Consider the following 23,763-nt stretch of genomic DNA (forward strand, 5'->3'; position numbering starts at 1 on the left):
CAGGTGCAGGTGGAGAATGGCTCAGGTGGAAGTGGAGGATGGCTCAGGTGCAGATGGAGGATGGCACAGGTGCAGGTGGAGGATGGCTCAGATGCAGGTGGAGGATGGCTCAGATGCAGGTGGAGGATGGCTCAGGTGCAGGTGGAGGATGGCTCAGGTGCAGATGCAGGTGCAAGTGGAGAATGGCTCAGGTGGAAGTGGAGGATGGCTCAGGTGCAGGTGGAGGATGGCTCAGATGCAGGTGGAGGACGGCTCAGGTGCAGGCTCAGTGCAGGCGCAGATGGAGGATGGCTCAGGTGGAAGTGGAGGATGGCTCAGGTGCAGCTGGAGGATGGCTCAGGTGCAGATGGAGGATGGCTCAGGTGCAGATGGAGGATGGCTCAGGTGCAGGCTCAGTGCAGGCACAGATGGAGGATGGCTCAGGTGCAGGTGGAGGATGGCTCAGGTGTAGCTGGAGGATGGCTCAGTGCAGGTGCAGGTGCAGGTGGAGGATGACTCCGTGCAGGTGCAGGTGCAGGTGGAGGATGACTCCGTGCAGGTGCAGGTGCAGGTGGAGGATGGCTCAGGTGCAGATGCAGGTGTAGGTGAAGGATGGCTCAGGTGCAGGTGGAGGATGGCTCAGGTTCAGGTGCAGGTGCTGTGGAGGATGGCGCAGGTGCAGGTGGAGGATAGCTCAGGTGTAGGCTCAGTGCAGGTGCAGGTGGAGGATGGCTCAGGTGCAGGCTCAGTGCAGGTGTAGGTGGAGGATGGCTCAGGTGCAGGCTCAGTGCAGGTGCAGGTGGAGGATGGCTCAGGTGCAGTGGAGGTGTAGGCACAGATGCAAGTGGGGATGGATCTAATTGTAATATTAATTATTATTATTTCAGCTGCTGTTTTTTGAGCATTACCACTCCCTTAGTGCTATCTCCTTTAACCTTCATTAGAGCCTCATGAAATGGGCATGATGGTCCTCATAATAAGGAGAGCAAGGTCCAGAGAAGTTCAGTCATTTGTTGAAGACATACACCTAGGAGGGGGCAGAGTTTGGATATGGAGATAGTCCCATCCCAATCTAAAACCACTAAGCCTCAGTTTCACTATGTGGAGTCCATGGTCCACGTCTGCTCCTTATGGCATCCCAAGGGGACTCTTTCACATTCAGGGAATTTGACCTTCGGGTCTAGACCTGGGACTGAGTGGGTAAAACCTTGGCTAATTATTCACTAAAGACTCCAAGACATAAGGGTACTCCTGTGACTCCCTCCCTCCATACAGGTGCAGCTCAGGGGGCTCAGAGCAGGTGCAATACAGGGACTGAAAGTGCCATGCAGTTGAAAGGTGGAGAGAGTTCACAGAATGAAGAACCAGGTGATTGGGTTCACAAGGAGAGCCCAGAAGTGCTGAGGTGCTGCAGCTTCATCTTCCTCTTTGATGAGGTCCTGCCCTGGCCATGGAGATGACACCTCCAACCTAAGCAATGCTGAGCTCCGGTGGCTGATCCCAAGGGGCCTTCCACTACCACGTGTTCTTTCCATATGAGATAAAATCCATGCCTTTGTCTCTGTCACCGAAATATCCAAACACCACTGTTTTCTGGGAAGGGCAGGAGTCTTGGATGCCTCTTTTTTTTTTTTTAGACAGTCTCGCTCTGTCACCCAGGCCCGAGTGCAGTGGTGCAATCTCAGCTCACCACAGCCTCCACCTCCCGGGTTCAAGCAATCCTCCTGCCCTGGTCCCCCGAGTAGCTGGGATTACAGGCACGCACCACCATGCCTGGCTAATTTTTGTATTTTTAGTAGGGATGGGGTTTCACCATGTTGACCAGGCAGGTCTTGAACTCCTGACCTCAGGTGATCCGCCTGCTCAGCCTCCCAAAGTGCTAAGATTACAGGTGTGAACCACTGTGCCTGGCCTCGGGTGCCTTTATAAAGCAACTTTAGTTTTGCCTCTTTAAACCCACTTTGTAGGACTTGTTTTCCCCTGATCCTAATGAGATCTCCAGAAGGCCCTGCCCTTCTCTGACCACACTTAGATCATAAAATGTTCTCTGGTTGCCTCAGCCCCTTGGACAGTCTCAGTTCAGTAATTAGTATGTCTAATCTGGGGCAATACCCAAGGCTCCAAATTTCACTTAAAGCTTGCAATCAGAAAAGGGAGTTGGGGGAGATTTTTCTCTCTTTACTCTCTGTATTAGATTCCTATCGATGTTGCATCAAATTATCATGAACTTAGAGGCTTAAACAACACAGATTTACTGTCTTATAGTTCTTGATTTATTATCTTGTGGTTCAAAAGTCCAAAATGGGTTGTCAGGAAACTATTCCTGTGGAGGGTTCTAGGGAAGAATCTATTTCTTTGCCTTTTCCAGGTCTCAGTGGCTGCTTGCATTTATTGGCTTGTGGTCCCACATTGCCCTGACATCACTTCCATCGTCACCTCCTTTCCAGTGCATGCTTTCTCGACAATGAATCCCCTAAGTTTTTATTTTTTGCAAAATTGTGGATAGGCTGAGAATCTCCTAATTCCTTTTTCTTAACAGTTCTTTCCTTAATTTACCTCTTTCCTCTCACATTTTACTATAAATAGCGTAAAGAAAACAGGCTGCACCTTCAACACTTTGCTTGAAAATCTCCTCAGCTAAACATTCAAGCTCGTCAAGTATAAGTTTTGCTTTCCACTTGACTGTAGGACACAGTTCAACTAAGCTTTCTGCTTCTATGTAACAAAGGTCCACTTTCGTCCAGTGTCTAGTAACACACTCTTCATTTCCTTCTGAGCCCTCATTAGAAGCATCTTTAAAGTTCTATTTCTGCCAACGGGCTGTTCACAATGATTTGGGTGTTTAGTAAAATGATACATGTTTTATTATTGTGCTCCTTATTTCCTTCTGGTCATTCATGGTGGAGTCTTTAACATCCATCTTCCTATTGGCAGTATGTTCCAGATCATCTTTGCTTTCTCTATTGTGTCCCTCAATATTCTTTCATCCTCTGCCAACTGCCCAGTTCCAAAGCCATTTCAACATTTTTGTGTATTTGTTATAGCAGCACCTCACTTCTAGGTACCAGAAATCTCTATCGGTCAGAGTTCAACCAGAGTAACAAGGCCAATGGGAGATACATATTAAGGGATTTATTGCATGAAATTAGCTTATGTGATTGTAGGGGCTGCCTAGGCAAGTCTGAAACTTGTAGGGAAGGCTGCCAGGAAGGGCAGGATGGAACTTTCAGGCACGAGCTGATGCAGCTATCTGCAGACAGAATTTCTCCTTCTTTAGGGAAGTCTCAGTTCCAGTCTTAAGGCTTTCAACTGATTGAATCAGTACCACTCCGATTATCTGGAATAACCTCCCTTCCTTAACATCAACTGATTATGGACTTAATCACATCTACAAAATACCTTCACAGCAGCACACAGATTCATGTTTGATTGAAAAGTGGGGATTGTAACCTAACCAAGTTGACACATAAAACTGACCATCACACTCTGCCATTCTCTCCTCATCCCACTAGCTAATGAGGGATGAGTGAGGTTAGGAGGTGTGGACTGGGGCAAGGGAAGAAGAAGAGAGCAGGGATGGTTTTCATAACTGTGTGTTTGGGGTGGGGGGAATCTGGCAATTATTTCCTCTGACATCAGCTGCTGTTTACAGCCGAGCCTTTCTCTCATAGGTGCTGCTGAGAGTTTTTCAGACCCCTGGTACTATCAACCTCTGCTGGATAATGCTGCATAACAAACAGCTCCAGAACTCAGTGGCTTGAAACCAGCATTTATTCTCATGGTCATGAGTCTGCAAGCCCACAGTTGTTTGGCTGATTTAGACTATGCTTGGCTGGTGGGTCTGCTTCAGGCTGTGGGTTCAGGTGGCTGTGGCTCTAGGTTGTGGATTTGGTTCCTGCCCCTTTTATGTTCCTTGTAGGGTTCAGGCCCAGGTTCATCATCTCAAGATGGATCACTGGAACATCAGAGGGCTAGCCCAGCCACATGCAAGCACATTTGCAGCCCTGCCTTGCTCACCTTTTCCCTGCTTCCAGAATACTCCTTTGGCCATAGGAAGTCACTGGCCCAGCTCAAAGTCAAGGAGGAAGGCACCTGTGAGCCGTCACCTGTGCTCACCAGGAGTCCATGGCCAAACTGTGACTGCGTCATTCTATTATAAAGGAGTGAACCATTGTGATCTATGATGCAATTATTACCCTCATCCCTATTCTGGGGTCTCTTTCACTTGTCCACTCTCCGTGGGCAGTTTATGACATTCTCCTTTGACCTCTGATTCCTGGGGATGCTCTTCCTCACACAGACTGTCTTCTGAGGTCCTGATGCCCCTCCAGGCAGCCCTCTGGGTAAATTTCTTTTAAGACCACTCTGAACCGTCTCATCTCTGCTCTCTACAATGCTGCCACAGGCTACTTCAGCCAAACTTCTGTCCTTTAAAATTTTCAGACACAAGTCAGACACTCATCCACTCCATCCCCCAAGCTCCATGGGGATTTGCGGCAAAGACCCTCGAAGCCCCTTTCACTAGCCAACCCTCAACCTCCCCCAAGAGATCCCTGGAGTCTCCATGCCTGGCTAGGGTTCCATTTATGCAAGAAGGATCAATTGCCAAATTTGGGGTAATTGGGATTTTTTTCCCCTCTAGTCACAGTCATTTTTTCTCATTCCCAGTCAAGCATATCCCCTGTGCTGCCTGCTTTTTGCTGGACCCTGCGTTAGTGTTTGGAGATGAGACATTTCCTGTCAGCCCTGTTGTGCTCCACTGAGCTGGCTGCTGTGTGAGCTGTTCATTAAGACTGCCTATTATCTCGGATTCCCTTCGGTTACTCAGAGCAATTTATTTTCCTCCCAAAGGAAAAGAACTTTGGCTCCCCCAAGCCTCAAACCTAGAGGCTTTGGCCACATGGGCACCAAAAGTTTAGGGTGAAAAATCCTGGCTGGTGGCTGGATGCAGAGATGACACCCAGTCACACAGAGGATTACTTGGGAGAATCACAGGGCAGATGTGAACACTGATTACATCTGCAGGTACCAGTCAAATGAAATGAAGTGTAACTATACTGCGTTAGGCAAATTTAAAGGATTGTTATTTCTTCTGGGCCAGATCGCTACTTCCCAGCATAGAAGAATAACCTCTAATGTCAAATCCAAATTGCCTGTTCTGTGCTTCTATGAATCTAAGTACAATGCAAGAACATTGAGGCTGAGAAAGCCAGTCCTGCCGGCCAGCCATCTGTGTTTCTTGACTCTTCCCCACCATCAGGCCCCATCAGAGTGGTGGCCTGGCATGGTCCCGTTGGGTAACTGGCTCTTTGTCCATGACTCAGGGAGAGGCTGGGTACCTCCTACAGGAGGGGAGGGAGCTCACGTGGCTTCCCACCCTGTTTCTGTGCTGGAAAGTTCCAAGGTTCAGCAGTTCTGCTGGCCACCATAGGGGACAGTCTACTGGTGGCCTAATTTGCCCTAACCAGTCAACTCATCCTTCAAGTCCCCTGGGGAAATCCTGGCTGAAGCCTCCTCAAGAAAGCAGGTGTTTCTTTCTTGGTGTTGACATGGTATGAGTTCACCTATTTGCTGTGACACTTACCACATAGTGCTCTAGTGACTTGTGCGTTCATCTGTTTCTCCTTCCAAGCTGTGAGCAACTGCAGGCCTGGCTTTGACGTATCTCTGCATCCCCTGACACACAGCTGAAAGTTCAGTAAGCCCTGGCTGAAGAGCTGGAGACAAGAGGAGAGGAAAGGAAAACATTGCCTTTCCTTAGGGGCCTAACCTGAACTTCTAGGTGAGGCTGAAATGCAGCCTTGTCCAGTTTCAGTGGAGATGCCAGATGGCTCGGTGTTTGTCAATGGCTTTAAGGTGATTAATTGGACGTTGTTCTTCTCTCCTTGTGGGTGCCTGAGCCTCAACCCATCTCATCACAGCTGCACTCACCTGGTGGTAAAGCCAAGATCTAGCAGAAACGACCAGCAGCTGACTGCCTCAGGCAACCCAGGCTGCTGGGTGGAATAAACTGGAGGAAAAGAACTGTCAAGTTATCCCAATGAGGAGCCGACTCTTTTCAAAACTTAATTGTTTCACCTCCCTCGAGAAGTTTATTTGGAGGGGCCACCTTCTTCCTGAGGGGAGCTGGGTCTCGATGCATGAGAGACAGGATCAAACATCACAGTGTGTTTCGGGGAAAAGTCAGAAAGTAGGAGTCTCTGTTTTGCCTGGTTGTGTGACCTTAAGCAATTCTTTTTCCTCTCCGGGCCTCAGTTTCCCTCTCTGTGGAGTGGAGTGGTTAAGAGTACAGGCTCCTTAGATTCCATCTTGCTGCTTTCTATTGGTGAGACCTTGGGAAAATTACTTTTTCTGCAAAATGGGGCCATGATTAGAACTCCTTCATTGGGTGATAGTGTGTGTTAAATGAGTTAGTGGATAGAGAGTGCTTAGGACAGTGCCTCCAATGTATGGATTGCAACATAAATGTTTACTGTTGCTATCATCATCGTCACCATCATCATCATCATTCTCCGATTAGGTGATCCATCCCAACCACTGTGGGGCTCCGGACTGGGGTGGTCTGTGAGGGGAGCTTTCACCAACTAGTCAAAGTGAGACGCAAATGTCCACATCATGTACATGGAAGGTGGCCAACATTTCCCTTTGGGGAAATGCTGTTATTTTATTCTGAAACAATGTCCTTTCTACGCTTTTAGTGCTAAAATATCATTCTTAAATGAAATTATAATGATTATAAATTTTAAAAATGTCCTATCTGGCAAAACAAGAAGCTGGTACCCACCTTGAGCGCTTGAGGCATCAGGTAGTCCAGTTTTCTCATTATTTTTGTGACACTTCATTGAGGGCAAGAGAGTTTGGCCAAGGTCATAAGACAGTCTCAACCCACCAAAGATTGGAGAAGTAGACCCCGGTCCTTGTTAGGTTTGTTTGTTTGTTTATGTATTTATTTGAGTCTTGGTCTGTCACCCAGGTTGGTGTGCGGTGGCATGATCATGGCTCACTGTAGCCTCCAACTCCTGAGCTCAAGGAATTTTCCCCCTTCAGCCTCTGGAGTAGCTGGGACTCTAGACGTGCACCACCATGTCCGGCTTATTATTATTATTATTACTATTAGTTTATAGAGACAGGATCTCATTATGTTGCCCAGGCTGGTCTCCAACTCCTGGGTTCAAGTGATCCTCCCACCTTGGCCTCCCAAAGTGCTGAGATTACAAGTGTGAGTCACTGCACCTGGTCCCACTTGTTAGGTTTGAAAATAGCTGTTTCTGTGTCATGTTTCCTTCCTCCAAAGGAAAGGAAGAAAGTGACTATGATATCCAAGTGAAGTTCTCCTCAAGTCTGTAGTATGATAGAAAATGTAACTAGGAGAAATTGTAGAAGTTAAGTTGAATTCCATTGAAACTTCACTGAGCACCTACTAATGCCACGTTGCATAACAACCAACTCCTACTAATGCCACGTTGCATAACAACCAACTCCTACTAATGCCATGTTGCATGACAACCAGCTACAGTCCTGCCACCACAGCCACTCCCCAACATTTACTGCACACATAGGAAGCACCAGACGTGGTGATAATGCCTCACGTGGATTATCTCACTCTCTTCTCAGGAGTATGAGGTGTGTATGACTGGCTCCATTTCACAGAAGAAGAAACTGAGATTTGGAAAAGTGCAGGACCTTGCCCAGGGTTTCACAGTCAGAAATGGGACCAAGAGAAGTCTGTGTTTGACACCAAGGTTGGACTTTCAGCCCCCATATCATGCTGTCATTGTAGGCACCACAATGGCTCTGGCTGTACCCAGAGTTGGTGACTAAGTGTGAGCTCACATGTGTGATTATGTGATTCGTGTCTGTCCCCAGCAACTGCTCCAGGGAAAATAGAATGTGAATGCTGTTTGCTCACCCCTTATCTCCAGCACCCAGCACGGGGCCTGCTTGGCACAGAATAACTGATCACTGGATACTTGCTGATTGAATGAATGAGTGAATGAATGAATTTGTTGAGAATCACCAAGGAAAGAATTCTGCTCCCACCCTGCCTCCAAGATTCTCATTCAAGAACTTGGGAGGGAGCATACAAGTCTACCTGTTAGGCCAGGCGCGGTGGCTCACACCTGTAATCCCAGCACGTTGGGAGGCCGAAGTGGGCAGATCACCTAAGGTCAGGAGTTTGAGACCATGGGGAAACTCTGTCTCTACTAAAAATACAAAAATTAGCCCAGGCGTGGTGGCAGGTGCCTGCAATCCCAGCTACTCGGGAGGCTGAGGCAGGAGAATCGCTTGAACCCGGGAGGCAGAGGTTGCAGTGAGCTGAGATCATGCCACTGCACTCCAGCCTGGATGACAGAGCAACACTCCCTCCATCTCAAAAACAACAAACAATCAAACAAACAAACAAAACCCAAAACTACCTTTCCAATTCTACTGCCCATGCCCCCAAAACTGCCCTCTGAGACACCTGGCTGTAGGGAAATGGGTTTTTCTAATGATCAGGCAGGGAGACCTTGATATTTTATTCTGCAGGCAATGGGGAATCACTAAAGAGGGATTTGAGGAAGGGATTGGAAGTCATCCAGAGCTGTGCTTTACGAAAATTTCCTAATGGCTTTGCTTGTCCCCTTGCCTAGTGATGCCCCCTCCCCTTTTTTTTTTCCTGTCAACAAGACCGATTCTGAACAAGAGAGATTCAAGACAAACATCTCCGTGCTGCGGTGGTGGGGCAGTCAGTTCACTTTCAGCCTTTTGCTGCCGCTCTGACAGCAGGCGGCCCATTAGGGGCTCCCTGACCTTCCGCAATGGATTGTTAGTGCATTTAAGCCCTTTGTAGGAGGCTTTCCTCTGCTGTAATTGGACCTTCGCTCTGTTGCGCTTCCTGGCCACAGAGCTTGTTAGCTGTCAGGCAAGGCTGTGAATTTGCACAATGGCCAGCGCGGCTCATTTTTCACAGGCAACCCTGCCATGTGAGCACCCCGCGGAAGGACGCCCATAACGCAGGAACATGCCGCATCATGGGAGAGGAGAAAAGAATTAGGGTTCAACTTCGGAATGGGGAGCATGACAAAATGAAATCTCCCCGCTGGGTTCCCACAGAACTCAGGTGCATGTTTGCCAAGTGTCTGTGTGTAAGGCTATTGTGCTGGGTTTGCTGTCAACTCAGTTACAATGACAGGAACTCAGGAACAATGACAGCTTCTTCCAGTTCTCTGACTTCTTCCCAGGATTTCCTTTAGAAGGAGGTTCATTTGAGCAGTCTGTAAGCATGAGGGGACTCACCGGGCTGGATGGGAGCTAGTGGCAGGGCCAGAAGTGGAACTCAGCTCGTTGCTACCCCGTGGAGGAAGCCTATGCTTCTACAGTCCTGGCTCACTTGCAGAGGGGACATTGCGGAATCCTGTGTCTATCCTAGGCTCTTAGATCTTGAATTTTAGGAGAGGATCCTATGTATTTTTCCTCCTGCTTCTTTGCGTGATGTCACTGAAGTGGTCCTAGGCTCTGCAGAGCTGCCTTGGACCAGGGAGTAAGAGGAACCTTTGTGAAAAGAGAATAGAAAGGAAATACGGGGAAGACGGAGGGAAAACGGGAAGATTCTGCATCCTCAGGTTTGCCAGTGGCCTTGAGGACCTGAGCTAGGAGAGATGAACAGAGATCGTGAAACCAGGACCATAAGGGATGGGCGCTGGGTGGGCACCAGCTTCGGGGAGGGCGAGGCAGGCACAGGAAAGTAGATGTTTATAACCAGACTTTGCTGGTGCTTTGCTATTCTCTGTGCACTCCTGTCTTATACCCTCAAATCCTGCCTCCCTGACCTGTGCTGTGCCCCAGGAGGACACCACCCAGGGTTTCCTTGTTGACTATCTCTTGGGTTTGGCCAGTGAGGCACTAACAGAAGACTGGAGAGGAGAGACAGAGAAAGAGAGAGAGGATGAGGTGTGACTTTCACTGACCCTCCTTGCTCTAGGCCATGTTCCAGAAGTTGCTGGGACCGTCCATGTCCTGTCTGGTGTCATCTTCAGTGGCTTCAGCTCTCACTGTGTCCCAGTAATATTTCTTCCCTCTTCTCCTTTATGCCTATGGGTGATAATGCCTCACCACTGTGGCTACACTTTGGGTGCCTCACGATTACCACCGCAACACTAAGAGGAGTTCCTTCATTTGAGTCTCTTCCTTTGCATCATCCCAGTTGGATTCTGTGTCCTCAGGGGGTCTGATTGATGTAGGGCTTCTGTCTCCTAGGCCTCTTCATCTTGGGCATGGCTTTGTTCCTTAAATAGTGAGCTAAGTATGGCTTGCTCTAACTTTGAAGAAGTTCTTGGCAAAATGAAGGGTAGGGTGGAGACTGTGAGGAGAAAGAGAGGCTTCTGGAGGAGGCCATAAGAAATGCCTTGGGGCCAGCCCTCAGGGCCAGGTCCAGTGGGCTATTCGGTCAGTGCTCTTCTCAGGAGGAGTCTGTGTGGTGCCCAACTCTTGGGCTCTTGGCAGGCCTGGTGATCATAATGGAAAGTCTTTTGGCTGGAGAGAGGCCAGATCAAAGCTACCTTATGGAGAAAACTCCGCTGGTATTTAAAATGTGAGCATGATATTTCTGATAAGAAAATCAGAGGCCTGTTGAATCATTCTGACATGGGAAACATTTCCTTTGAGGTGAGAAGCACTATATAAGGAATTAAGGCTGAAGCTGAGAAATAGCCGGTATGTGAGGCCTGCGAAGTGAGATGCCTGTGGAAAGGTGTGGCTGGGAGGACCACTGGAGAGCTGACTCTCCCACCTGGATGAAAATTCTGGGGAGGGACTCCTGTGGAAGCCAAACAAATAAAAGATCCAGACAACTCTTGGGCCAGAAGGACGGAAGGTGTATCACCCATGAGATGTGGCAGCATTTGCTTGGGAGAGAAGAAGGAAGCCACGAATGAAGGAAAACTCCTTCTCTGTCTCTTCCCACCTGCCCTCGTAATTAGTGTGGCCAGGCACTGGCGCACATGCTCCAGCTTCAACCACTGACTCTGGAGGTTCAGTTGAAAGATCTAGTCCAGAATCCGATGGATCTGATAAGCTTGGTCTTGACTTGACCAACTTAGACTGGAGTTTCCAAAAGAAGGTGTTGCATCTCTAAGCACCTTTCTTATGTCTCATGAACACAGTATCAACCACATTCAAGAGTTAATCTTGTTTGTCTCCATGTGGATTCCAGTCTTAACTGTTAAAAAAATCTTCTGTGTTACCAAGTTTCCAAATATCTTCTCTGTAGCTGTCTGAAATGATACAGAATAGACTGATTGGGACTGATGACAGCAAATTCAGATGATGGTTGCGTTATAGAATGAGCTCTATTTTAGCCAAGTTGATGGCAAAGCAAATTTTTGAAAAGCGAATCCTAGTTCTCCATTAACTTCTATTATTAAGTCAGAGATGTGTCATCATGAGGATTTAATGACTTTCTTGTGTGAACACAAAAACAATACAATAAATGTGTAGCAGTATAATAAATGTGGGGCACTGACAAATGCTCACAGACTACCTCAGAGTTCTCAGGGCCTGTGGACACTAATTTCTGAACTCTTCAGTTGCACTTATGGCCTCTTTGCTTTTTTTTTTTTCCCCCATGAAAGGAGAGCAAGACATACTCTGTCCGCCACACACATGGATTGATCCTTTCCTGGGTTTCACCAGAATGTCTCTTCTGGTCCTCATTGTTGAAGCGTGTTCACCAATGAAGACCAGAAGGGGCATTTAGGGAAGGACAATGGCAGCACCCATTACCCTGATGAATCCCTGATTTCTATACTGTGGGGCTCTTTTCTCACAGGGACCTTATCAATGTTCAGCTGAGAAATGTCTTCTCAGCACAGCTTACAACAAATCTATTAGAAGCGTAGAAATCTCCTAAAAGTGCTGTCATTAAGTCACATCACAGTCTTTTTCTCTCTAGTAATTCAACACATACTTTTTGAGTGACTGTTATGTTATTAATATATTAGGTGCTAGGGATAAAATTGAGAACAATGACGACATCTACCCTCAGGGAATTTATATTCAGGAGACACAAAAAAACTGAATATATATATATAAGATAATGGCAGGTAATAAGTGCATTAAAGATAAACAAGAAACTGCCTTGAAGAAAAGCAAGAATGACAGGAATTGTTACCATTTTAAATGCAGTGGTCAGAGAAGTCTCTTCTGAGGAGGTGACATTTGAGTAGGGACCACAAAGCAAGCCATGAGAATATATGAGAAGGCGTTTTTGGGCAGAGAAAACAGTAAGGCCAAAGGCATGAGGCAGGAGACTGCTGGGTATACTTGGATAGGAAAGCATTGTGGATGGAATGGAGTGAGCAAGCAGTAGAGTGGGAGATAATAAAACCAGAGATGACATCTTTTTCATTTTCTTTGCCATTTAACTAAATTCTGAACATTAGCATATTTTTTTTTCTTTCCCTGGAAACTCTTTGATTCCTCACTGGCAGCTTCCAGAGATGTACTTACTTCTGGGCATGTACAGGGTCTAATAGAGCTGAATTGCAATACCACCTCTCACCAGCAGCTGCCACTAGGGTACCCAATTCCTACAGTTCTGTAATTCTCTGTTTCAAATCTGCAACTCATTAAGTGTGTGCCAGGGGCCAGGTACTGCGCAGGCTGCTGGGTTACAAAAATAAGTTAGATACAGTCTGGTAGGGGTAAATTCAAGGCTCCAATGAAATGACCCATGTGGAGACTGACTGCTGGCTTTGACGAAAGAGAATAGGCTGATGCTTATTCTACTTTGGTTCTGCTGCTGGGGACAACACAGGCTCTATCCCTCTGTCTTCCTCCCCCATCATCCTGAAGTTCAGGTCACCTCCTAAATAAACCAAGACCTTTCTGAAACCTCAGCTACATGACATCATTTTCTGGTGTCATCTGAAAGAAGGAGAGTCTCCCTTCTGGAAAAGCTCCCTTGGGATTTTTCTGACAGGTGGTGGAAAATAACAATTCCTCTCACCTTTAGATTGTACCCTCCAAATCCTGCAATAGGTCTCTGTCTTGCTGGAGTTTCCCCACAACCCTGAGAACTGGGTATTATTATCTACATTTTACAGTTGAGAAAGCTAAAGGTCAAAGGGACAAAGGGATGTTCCCAAGTTTTTGTTGGTTACTAAGCTACTGCCTCTCACCTCCAGACTTGCCTTTCCACACTCAGCTCTGCAACCTGCAACTGAGAGTGGGAATGGCATTTTTACTTAGCCAGCGGGTTTCCTATTGGGTTTTGTCATTAGGGGGCACTAGAGGGATGCCGGGAGGCAGGAGAAGGGAGAAGAGCTGTGGAACTTCCTGTTTTGCTTGTCGCCCCTGTAAGTGGTCTGGCCTGAGATCCCAGTCTCTTGGGACCTTACAGTTTCTATGATGTGGTCACCTTTTGGTCCAGCTGCCCACATTTGCTACATATCCCTTGAGCTGGTCCTCCAGGCCCTGGGATACCCTTCAAAGGATTGGGGGTGCGCTCTTCTCCCACAGCAGCTTGGAAAATACTATAAATTCACTTGTTCTCTTAATTTGTGAAACCTCCTGGACTTATCATGAAGAGCTCCTCAGAAACACCCTCCTCATTACAATGTTAAATTAAAATTTAGTAGATGAGGCACATAGCAGAATAAACTTTCAATTAAAATATACACACTGCGATGGTGAAGGGAGACTGGAGAGAACTTGCCGGCATCTTTGCCGCGAATGTGCTCGAGATTTAATTTTACTATGACATTTCCTTGGAATTACACTGCTAATTGATCACATTGTGTCTGTCTGTTATTTAAACTTTCAATAAAACTGAGATTAATGGAAGGTGTAATCCTCCCGGGCAGAACAAATATTCCCATTGCTCATGTCAGGTACAGAAACAGAAATGCTCTGCTAACAGCTTTTTGCATTCAATCTGCGCACATGAAGTTAATCATGAAAAATGCAGTGATTCTTTAATTACTTGAATGAAATTTTTTCTGCCTGCCCCATTTCTCACCCAAAATAGCTGCCCTTGTCGGAGACTCGAGTGAAGTGGCTGAGAGGCAGAGCCGGGTTTCAGGGGCTGGGGCTCAGGACGGGCTGGTGATATGGCTGGTGCCTTTATCTGAGGACAGTGTCCACCACTCCTGAGAATCAGGGTGCCTGTCAGATGAGATAGAACTGGGAAGAAATGAAACCCAGCTACTACAGGGGCCGAGGGCATCCACCATCAAATTGTAATTTTGGCAAGAGTTTCTGTGGTAAGCCATGGGGAAAAGGGTTTGTCTCTGAGACTCCTGTGTGGGAAGTAACAGGTGCTGAATCCAGAAGCCACCAAAAAAGAAACCTACTTCTAGCTCAGGTGGGAGGCAGGGTAGTATAGCAGTTAAGAGCATCCCAGTTCTACTATTTATGAATCAGTGACCTTGGACAAGTTACTTAAATTTGCCTTGTTTGTTTCCCCTCCTGTAGATGAAAATGGTGTCTTAAAGTGTTGTGATTTATGTTGCTGACATATGCAAAACACCCAGAATAGGGGCCCAGCCCATGCTGTGCAAATGTTGGCTGTTATCATTACTATGCTCTCAGCTGAAGCTCTGTCTTCTCCACCAGCATCTCCTGTTCAACAGTATTTAAGGACAGGCTTTGGAGTCAGTTCCTAGGGCCTTGATTCCTAGGTCTTCCCAGATTCCTATATCTCCAAGCTGCAGTTTTCTTTACCGTAGCTTAGAGATGATATTACTTGCCTCCTAGGGTTGTTGTAAAGACGAAATATGTGTAGAGTCCTCAGCATGCAGAAAACACTTAATAAGTTGCTATTACAATCACGATCATTGTTTCCATCTGGGCCCGGCAGAACCCATCCAACTCTCAGTATGAGCATGGGGAAAACCCTGCCCCGGGTTTAGTTGTGATTGATCTTCCAGTAGCTTCTACCCATTTGAGTTCCTTGAACTAGGTCTGGATAACTGGGCCATGCTGAAGTAAGTTCCCTCTAACTTATGACAGCCCTTCTGATTCTTGAAACTGGTGCTCCTGTTCCCCCAAATCTTCCCTCCCCCGGGAGGACCACTCCTAGCTCCACTGAGTGTCCCTCCAACACAGTGGATTCTGGTTGTTCATTTACCTTAGGCCACCCTCCTTTGACCAAGCCTGGTTGACCACATATGTCCCTTTGAGAGTGTGGGGGACTCAGTACCTCAGATGAGTCTGGAGCAGTGTAAAGGAGAGTGACATGGCCATCACCCATATTCTGGACCCCATGCTTCTATTGATGTGGTCCAGATAGCATTTATTTCTTGGTAACCATATCACACTGCTAATTCCATGAAATTAGAGTTCACTATTATTTTCTCAATTATTTTCTATGCCTGTTGATGCATGAATCATGTTCTTTACATCCCGTGCCAACATAGCCAGATTTCTGCACTCAAGGGTAGGTCTTTACTTTGCTCTTCATAGACTTCCTTACCTTTTTTTTTTTTTTTTTGAGACTGAGTCTTGCTCTGTCGTCCAAGCTGGAGTGCAGTGGCGCCGTCTCGGCTCACTGGAACCTCTGCCTCCCGGGTTCAAGTGCCTCAGCCTCCCAAGTATCTGGGACTACAGGTGCCCGCCACCATACCCAACTAATTTTTGTATTTTTAGTAGAGATGGAGTTTCACTGTGTTGGCCAGGTTGGTCTCGAACTTCTGACTTCAGGTGATCCACCTGCCTCGGCCTCCAAAGTGCTGAGATTACAGGCGTGAGCCACTGTGCCTGGCCAATTTCCTTACATTCTTACCTGGTGTTATTACTTGGGCTCTGGGTTCTGACATCCGTCATGTCAACGTCATGTTTTTCAAAGTTTCGACAAGCATGGCATTAAACCTCTTTCTATACAGACGAGAAAAACAAGACCTAGATTTGAAGGCGGGGGTTTGCTTAGGGGTACACAGCAAGGTGACCAGAGAATCAGGATCGAAAACCCAGTTTTTCCGAATCTAAGTTCAGGAATCAGGGAAGTTCATAGTCAGGTGGGGAGGGGGGAACTGTAGAGGGCACCCAAATAGCTCTCCCAGGTCCTCAAGTGTGAGAGCACATTCTCTGCCATATTTCTTTCTTTTTTTTTTTTTTTGAGACAGGGTCTTGCTCTGTCACCCAGGCTGTCACCCAGTTATAGCTCACTGTAACCACAAACTGCCAGGCTGGAGTGATCCTCCCACCTCAGCCTCCTGAGTAGCTGGGTTTATAGGTGTGCATCACCATACTTGGCTAATTTTAAAATTTTGTGCAGAGACGAGGCCTTGCTATAATGCCCAGGCTGGTCTCAAATTCCTAGGCTCAAGCAATCCTCCCGCCTTGGCCTCCCAAAGTGCTGGGATGACAGGTGTGAGCCACCACGCCTGACCGCTCTGCTGTGTTTCTGACGGGAGGCTGGCTGTCCACTCCCTTTGGGAATGAGCCCAGTGGGGGAGGCGAAGCTCATTGTCCCTTGTCCTGCACCTCCCCATTCCATAGGAGAACGTCCTTAATTGTTAAAATGTTATTCCTTAAATTGGGCTGAAATCAGCTTTGTATGAGCTCCGTGGGGAATTAGGGTGTTTCCAGAACTTTCAGTGGTTCTGTTATTGTAAGCGATAGAGACCCACTTAATCGAACTCAAGCACAGGGTTTTCATGAGGGTAAAAGAGGGATCCGTGTTCCTTCCCACGCTTGCTCTCACTCTCTCAGCGGGTCTGCTTCTCGGTGCTTCTGTCCTGTTCTCTTTCTTGCAGACTTATTCCGCCTTGTGCTCACTCCTGTCTCCCGCACCCCTCTTTTCCGCCCCAGCACGACAGTTCCTTCTAGCTGCAGCCTCCACCACTACGTGGTAACGTTCCTCTGGGTCTCTTAGTTCACATTCTTGCGATGAAATCGAATTCACAGCGCCTTAGCCCAGGTTCTCTAGAAAACAGAACTGGAGGCAAAAGCTTACATGTTATTGGGAAGTGCAGTCTCAGCGAAGCAGGGGTGAGGGGAAGAGGGAGTGAGGCGGAAACAAGGGAGAGCAAATGCAGGAGAGTGTGGTGCTAAGTTGGCTGCAGCTGCCTAACAGCTGATTTCTCGGCATTGCATGACATCTTCAGAGGGGCCATGTGAAACTGCAGCATCTCTGGTCTGTCCAGGCTGATGGTTCTCAGTCAGGGGTGATTTTGCTCCCCAGGGAACACTGGACAACATCTAGAGACATTTCTGATGGCCATGTCTAGGAGGAGGACAGTGGCATTGGGTGATATTGTGGGCAGAGGCCAGAGATGCGGCTAAACATCCTCCAGGGCACAGCATCTCCGGCTCTGAACAAAGAATCATCTGGTCCACGATGTCAGCAGTGCTGAGACTGAGAAGCACTGATCTAGGCTGGACTCTTAGGGGAGGAAGGGTAAGAATTTACCTGTGGGCTCCCATATCCTTCTGGTTAAAATTTGCTCCAAGGGATGTTAATTCCTCACATTTCTGGGTTGTTTGTAATGTGAGCTTCACCTGGGTCCCCTGGTGTCTCTTGTCTCCACAGCAACAAGGACATCCTGAGGTGGGAGGCAAGAGCAGGCATGGGGTGAGGTGGCGATGAGGGTTTTGAGCAAGTCCCCAGGCTGCTGCAGGGGTACAGCAACCTCCCACAGCAACCTGACAGTGACTGTGACTCGACTATAAGACCACAGGAAAGGGACAAGCCACGGCTCCAGCCATTCCAGCTAGAAATCAAATGTGCAGATCTGGGGCGGCTCATACACTGAATGCTACACAGCCTCATCTTTTTTGAGCCAAGGTCTCCAAGACCTGGTTTTCTGGCCCTCCTAGGGACTGTCTGGTATCCCGCCAGGTGCCCACCACAGGCCAGTTAGCCAGGGCTATATGTGGGCTAAGGTGAGGAGGTTCGTGGGGTAGGAAACATAGCTGCTTATTCAGCAGAAACTGTGAGTAGAAAAGATCTAATTAGAGTGAGAATGAGTGGGACTGGCAGTGATTAACATCTCAGACACACTGCACTTGGAAAATCTACCTAAAATCCTTGGTGGAAAGAGGTGGGTATGAGCAGTGGTGTGCTAGTAAATGTTAACAACTGCTCTTTTGGAGGTAGGCCAGGAGATGCCTGGCTTTGTATGTTCATCACTTTTTGTGGTATAAATGCTCCTATTGTGGCCAATTTCAGCTACCAATGGTTTAACAATCAGCTTGTAACTTTTCTGAAAATTCAACAATTGGTTCTTGAGAGCCAATGTAAGCTGGCTGTATAGTCAGCTTGGTATAAGTAAATAAGTCAATTACAAATGAACAGCTTAGCATGATGGAAAAAATAGTTGTGAAATATCGCAGACCTTTCTCTCCTCCAGCATAGCCTTCTCTCCAATTCTGAGCAGTCTGATCATTCTGTACTCATTCCTTCAGAGAAGGGGTATGTCAGAAAGGAAAGGATTGTGAATTCTCTTTCTGAATTTTATGTTCTAAAATAACAGTATTAGACAGAACAAAAAGCTCCTTTGAACAGTCAGACAAAAATGTTTAAGACCGGGAGACTGAGAAGAGTAACCACCATCTGGGTTACTCTTGGAAGAGCAAAGATTCCAAACGCTAAGGGAAGAAAAGAACACAGGAGTGGAGGAAAAGTTGAGAGTATAGTTCCCTGTGTGTCCCAGGGGGAGCAATCTGGTCCCTACCTCCTGGGCAGAGCCCTGGGGAGGCAGAATGATCCAAGAGAAGTTTGCGGGATCTGGGAGCAGAGAGGACCCGTGCCCCACTCTCTGAGGGGAACCCCAGGGAAGCTTAGAGAAAGAGGTTATCGACAAGATGGGGCCATGGTCTGTCTGTAAAAATCCTGTTCTCTGTTGTGGTGCAGAAGCAGCTGAAGGAATGCTGGGTTTTCGGACAAGCTGCAGAAATACAGGAGGGAGCTTGAAGACCTGAAAGACAGGTGAGAGACCTGCAAGGGGCAGAGAGGATGATGGGCATCTCAGGGGATGCTGGTGTGGACGGATGACATTGAGCACCCAATTGACTTTGAGCTATATAGGAACGTGGCCACAACCCCAACTTAACTGAGATTGGTTTATGCCACCCTAGCAGAAGCTTGAAATAAAATAAAGTTGCAAAGAATTTTGTTTAATTTTGTTTTTTCACACCGAAATTTGTGGACTGTGATTGAAATTCAAGCCCTTTGCTTTAGACTAGGGATCAGTAAAGTTTTTCTGTAAAAGGTCAGAGAGTAAATATTTTAGGCTTTGAGGGTCATATATGACCTCCTTCCTCTTTTTTCCCCCTCCCCTTCCTCCTTCTCCTCCACCTTCTTCCTTCTGTTGCAACCATTTAAAAATGTAAAAAGCATTCTTAGCTGGAAAACGTCCCCTCAACGTCTGTCCTCATCCCGCTGCTCCCGATCCACAGAGCTGCTGTCTGAAGGAGGTTTTCCGTTGGCAACACTATTAGATTTTTACAAAGCCAGGAAGATTCTGCTGCAATGAGATTCAGTTAGTACAAAATGTATTCGCTTACCAGGAGGATAACACTCTTTCTCTGGCCACAGGCCACATGAAGAAGCCTGCATCTGGCTGTCGAAGGAATCTTCAGCATGGCCGAAGTCTGCTGTTTCTTCCGTCTTTGGTTAAAACAGCGGCACATTTCCCTCACCCCCAGGGGACCAAATCCTCTCCCCAGGTCTACTTGCTCCACTCAATGCCTTCTCTCTCCCTGTCCCTGCCTTTGGAAGATCATCTTCCAGGACCCAGCAGCCCTGAGAATTCACGACAGGGCGTGGCTATGGCTGGATGAAAGGTTACTTATGGTTTTGCGTAAATGGACTTCTAGGCGGCTGGTTTCCGAAGCCCTCAGTAGGAAAACCAGTCAGCCCAGTGCTTTTTAAATTCATTTTCCTTAGTTTTTTTGATTTAATTTTGAAAGGCAACCCATGGACCCAGATGGAGAGAGAGACCACACGGTGGAGGAGCTGTCTGGGTTGCCGCGTCATCGTGACGGTGATGTGAGCCACCAGTCTCCAGCACACCCTCAGAGCACTCCCCGGGAGAAGGTGCCAGGGCAGGATATGAAATCGACTTCTGAGAGGGAGGCGGGGCTGGCCAGACTGCTCTGTAGTGGGGACCCAGAGGCAGCTCCAGTGACAAGCAGGTCTGTTCTGCACATGAATAACTGAGGAGCTGAGAACATCTGACCTGGACTGGGTCTCCTGAGTCTGTGGGAAGATTCTGGGGCTGAGGATGCCCAGATTGCTGCTTCTGAGGATGCTGCAGGCTGAGCCCTGACCCTGACCTCAGTGAGGACCTTGGTCCTGGCTAGCTTTCTAAAATTTTTTTAAATTAATTATTATTATTATCATTTTTTTTGAGAGATGGAGTCTCACTCTGTCACCCAGGCTGGACTGCAGCAGCGCAATCTTGGTTCACTGCAACCTCCGCCTCCCAGGTTCAAGCCGTTCTCCTGCCTCAGCCTCCTGAGTAGCTGGGATTACAGGCGCCCACCACTATGCCCGGCTAATTTTTAGTAGAGATGGGGGTTTCATCATATTGGCCAGGCTAGTCTCGAACTCCCAACCTCAGGTGATCCACCTGCCTCAGCCTCTCAAAGTGATAGGATTACAGGCGTGAGCCACCGCGCCTGGCCCGGTCCTGTCTACCAAAGGAGCCCCAGTCTCTCCACAGGCAGCCCCGAGATATCCTCTGGCCCCTAGTGACCCCTGCAGGTTAGGTCACAAACCTGTGAGATCTCAGATGACTATATGGGGCCAAGTTACCTGCTTTGAATAGAATTCAGAGCTGTTTCCTCCAATTTGAGAAAATGGACAGGTTGGGAGCATTGTCTTTATATGCAAAAGATAACGTATTGGAAAGAAGCTAAGAATTTTCTTCTCAAATTGGGAGGATGGCAGTCCTGGCATCTTCATTTTATTTTTAGGATATTTTCTGCAAAGGAAGGGAGTGGGGAGTGAGGGGGAAAGCCCAATTCGTGCCCTCTTCAATTTTGAAACCAGTAAACTTCAGGCAACTTGAGTGAGAATCAGTCAATCAACAAGCAGCCTGTCAACTCATCAGTGCTTATGTACTTAACACCAGTGGGTTGGAGCGCAATTCCAGCTCTTCGGGGACATGGATGGCCAAGTTGGGGCCCTGCTTTGGGGGAGTTTCAGTGAAGTTGGGCAGTGCAATGCAGGATGTGGACATGCTTACAAAAGTCTGTAACCATAGGCTGGGCGTTTCAGGGGGTGATCCAAATGCTAGATTGGAATGGTCAGTGAAGGCTGCAAGGTGTGACTGCCGAGCTAACCTTGATTCAGGTGGATAAACACATTTGACATTGGTGAGCCCTGTTTGTCCACAGTTCGTGTGGATGCTCTGGGCCCATGGACTCTGGAGCTTGCTAGCAAAGGCCTCGGGGACACTTATACTGAGCTGCTTGTCCTCACCACGCTCTGGCGACCCAGCTTTCTAGCCCTCCCGTCGCGAGCTGCCTTGCAAGGGTTCATGTGCCTTTGTAAATGCATCCTTTTTTGGAGTGAATCCCCAACCTCAGACTCCTCTGTTGATGATATCCTTCCCCTAAGGGATCTTTCTAAAATAGATTTGACCATGTCGTTCTACTGCTTAAAAAGCCTTCAATGAATCCCAGTTGGGTTTACTGTAAATCAGATCTCTTTATCTTTGTTCTTCCTGCCAAGCTGCTCTCCATCCCAGCATAGGCATGCATGCTTACACACACACACACACACACACACACACACACACACACACTCCAAATACATTAGCAGACAAATTCTCTTGCGTTTCTCCTCACCTTTATGTGTTCCCTCCATCTGGAGCACCCTGGCACATCTTTCCCTTGGGATGTCTGGTCAACCCCTGTCCCTCTGATCAGCAGTGATGGTCTTCTCCAGGCCACACTCTTCCCAAACTTACCTCTCGTCATCTGGCAAACATCCACTCCTCTCTCAGGCTCCAGTTCTCGTGTCAGTTTCTCTGTGACTCTGCCACGTTGCCCTAGGTCTTCTTTTTTCGATGTCCTTCTAAATTCTGGATACATCTCCCAAATAGAAACTTTTTAATAGAAACTTTTTAATAATTAAACATTAAATTGACTTTTCCCATTTTTCCCATTGTTACCAGAAGAGTTCACACACCCTTTGACCCAGCATCCCCTTTTGGGTACTCTATTCGTAAAAGTAAAAATGCCAGTACTTAAGGACAGCAGAACAACAACATTTTTTCCTCCAATGTTTGGCACGATGAAGTGGCACAATATTGAAACGTACAAAATAAGAGTGCAATTGACTAAATTATGACATGTCCATGGTATGGAATACTATGCAGCTGTGAAAAAGAATGAGTTAGATTTCTGTGGAAGGATAGTAGCACATTGTTAAGTATAACAGTTTGCTAAGTAAGGTGAGTGGTATAATCATATATTTGTGAAAAGCAAAACAAAGTAAAGCCAAAACTTGAACCTGTCGTCCTGTGTTTACCTATGAACAGAGAAAGGGAAGTGAGGATGCACATCAGACTTAGCATTGGCAATCTTGGGGAATGAGTTGTAAAACTGATAGACAGGAAAGAATTATTCTTTCTTTATATAACTGTGTATTCTTTGACTGTGCCCTATTTGGAGCTCATTCAGCTTCTCAGATATGGAGGTTTACATCTTTTGCCAAATTTGGCAAGTTTTCAGCCATTTTAGAAGTTATTTTTCAGCCCGTCCTTTTTCGCCTATTCTTCTGGGACTATGATGACATGCATGTTGGTTCTTTCGTTATAGTTTCACAGGCCCCTGAGGTTCTGTTAATTTTTTTTCAGTGTATTTTAACTCTGTTGTTCACATTGGGTAATTTATATTGCTCTGTATTCACGTCCTGATGATTTCCTCTATCTCCTTCATGCTGTTATTGATTCCATCCATTGAGTCTTTTATTTTGGTTACTCTATGTTCAATTCTAAACTTTCCACTTGGTTCTTATTTTTATATCTTCTATTTCTTTTTTGAGACTTTCTATTTCTTTGCTGAGACTTTCTATTTTTTTTCATTTTTTCCATTGTGTGTGTATTTTAAAAAGCTTTATTTTTGAGATATACTTCACATGTCATACAACTTGCCCATTTAAAAGTGTATGAGTCAATGGTTCTTAGTAGGTTCACTGAGCTTTGCAACCATCACAACAATTTTAGATTATTCTCATCACATAAAAAGAACCTCCATAACTCTCAGCAGTCACTCCCCATTTCTCTTCTCCCGACCTCACCTGTCCTCTTCCCAACCCCAGGCAATCACTTACCTAATTTCTGTGTCTATGTATCTGCCTATTCTATTTCCATTGTGTTTGTAATTGCTCATTGAAGTATTGTTATGATGACTGATTTGAAATACTGGTCAGCCAGTTCCAGCATATCTGTTATATCAGTGTTACCATCTGTATTTGTTTCCTAGGGCTGTTGCAAAGTACCACAAACTGGGTAGCTAAACACGACGGGAATTCTCTCATGGTTCTGGAGGCTGGAAGTCTGAGATCAGGGTATTGGCAAGGTTGGGTCCTTCCGAGGGCTCTGAGGGAGCCTCTGTTCCAGGCGTCTGCTAGCTTCTGCTGACAGCTGGCAACCCTGGCATTCCTTGACTTGTACATGCACCGTTCCAACCTCTGCCTTTGTCTCCACATGCCATTCTGTGTATCTGTCTGTCTCTGTGTCTCTTTTTATAAAGAAAATGTCATATTGGATTAAGGACCTACCCTACTCCACTATGACCTCATCTTGACTAATTACTTCTTCAAAGACCTTATTTCTAAATAAGGTCACA

The 23,763-nt window shown here is 46.9% G+C and overlaps 1 protein-coding gene across 4 annotated transcripts in view; it reads left to right on the plus strand.

The window, feature by feature from the left end:
- The window catches only part of WSCD1 (WSC domain containing 1), a 388,346-nt gene that overhangs the window by 46,681 nt on the left and 317,902 nt on the right, over positions 1 to 23,763 (plus strand). For 3 of the 4 annotated variants that reach the window (XM_073004640.1, XM_073004639.1, XM_073004641.1), the window contains exon 3: positions 18,815 to 18,889. The exons of the other annotated variant lie outside the window; for it this stretch is intronic. The gene's annotated coding sequence lies outside the window, so the exon portion shown is untranslated. The remainder of the gene's footprint in view (positions 1 to 18,814; positions 18,890 to 23,763) is intronic. 4 annotated transcript variants of the gene reach the window in all.

Source organism: Chlorocebus sabaeus, chromosome 16 (assembly GCF_047675955.1).
Source record: "Chlorocebus sabaeus isolate Y175 chromosome 16, mChlSab1.0.hap1, whole genome shotgun sequence".
Lineage (NCBI taxonomy): Eukaryota > Metazoa > Chordata > Mammalia > Primates > Cercopithecidae > Chlorocebus > Chlorocebus sabaeus.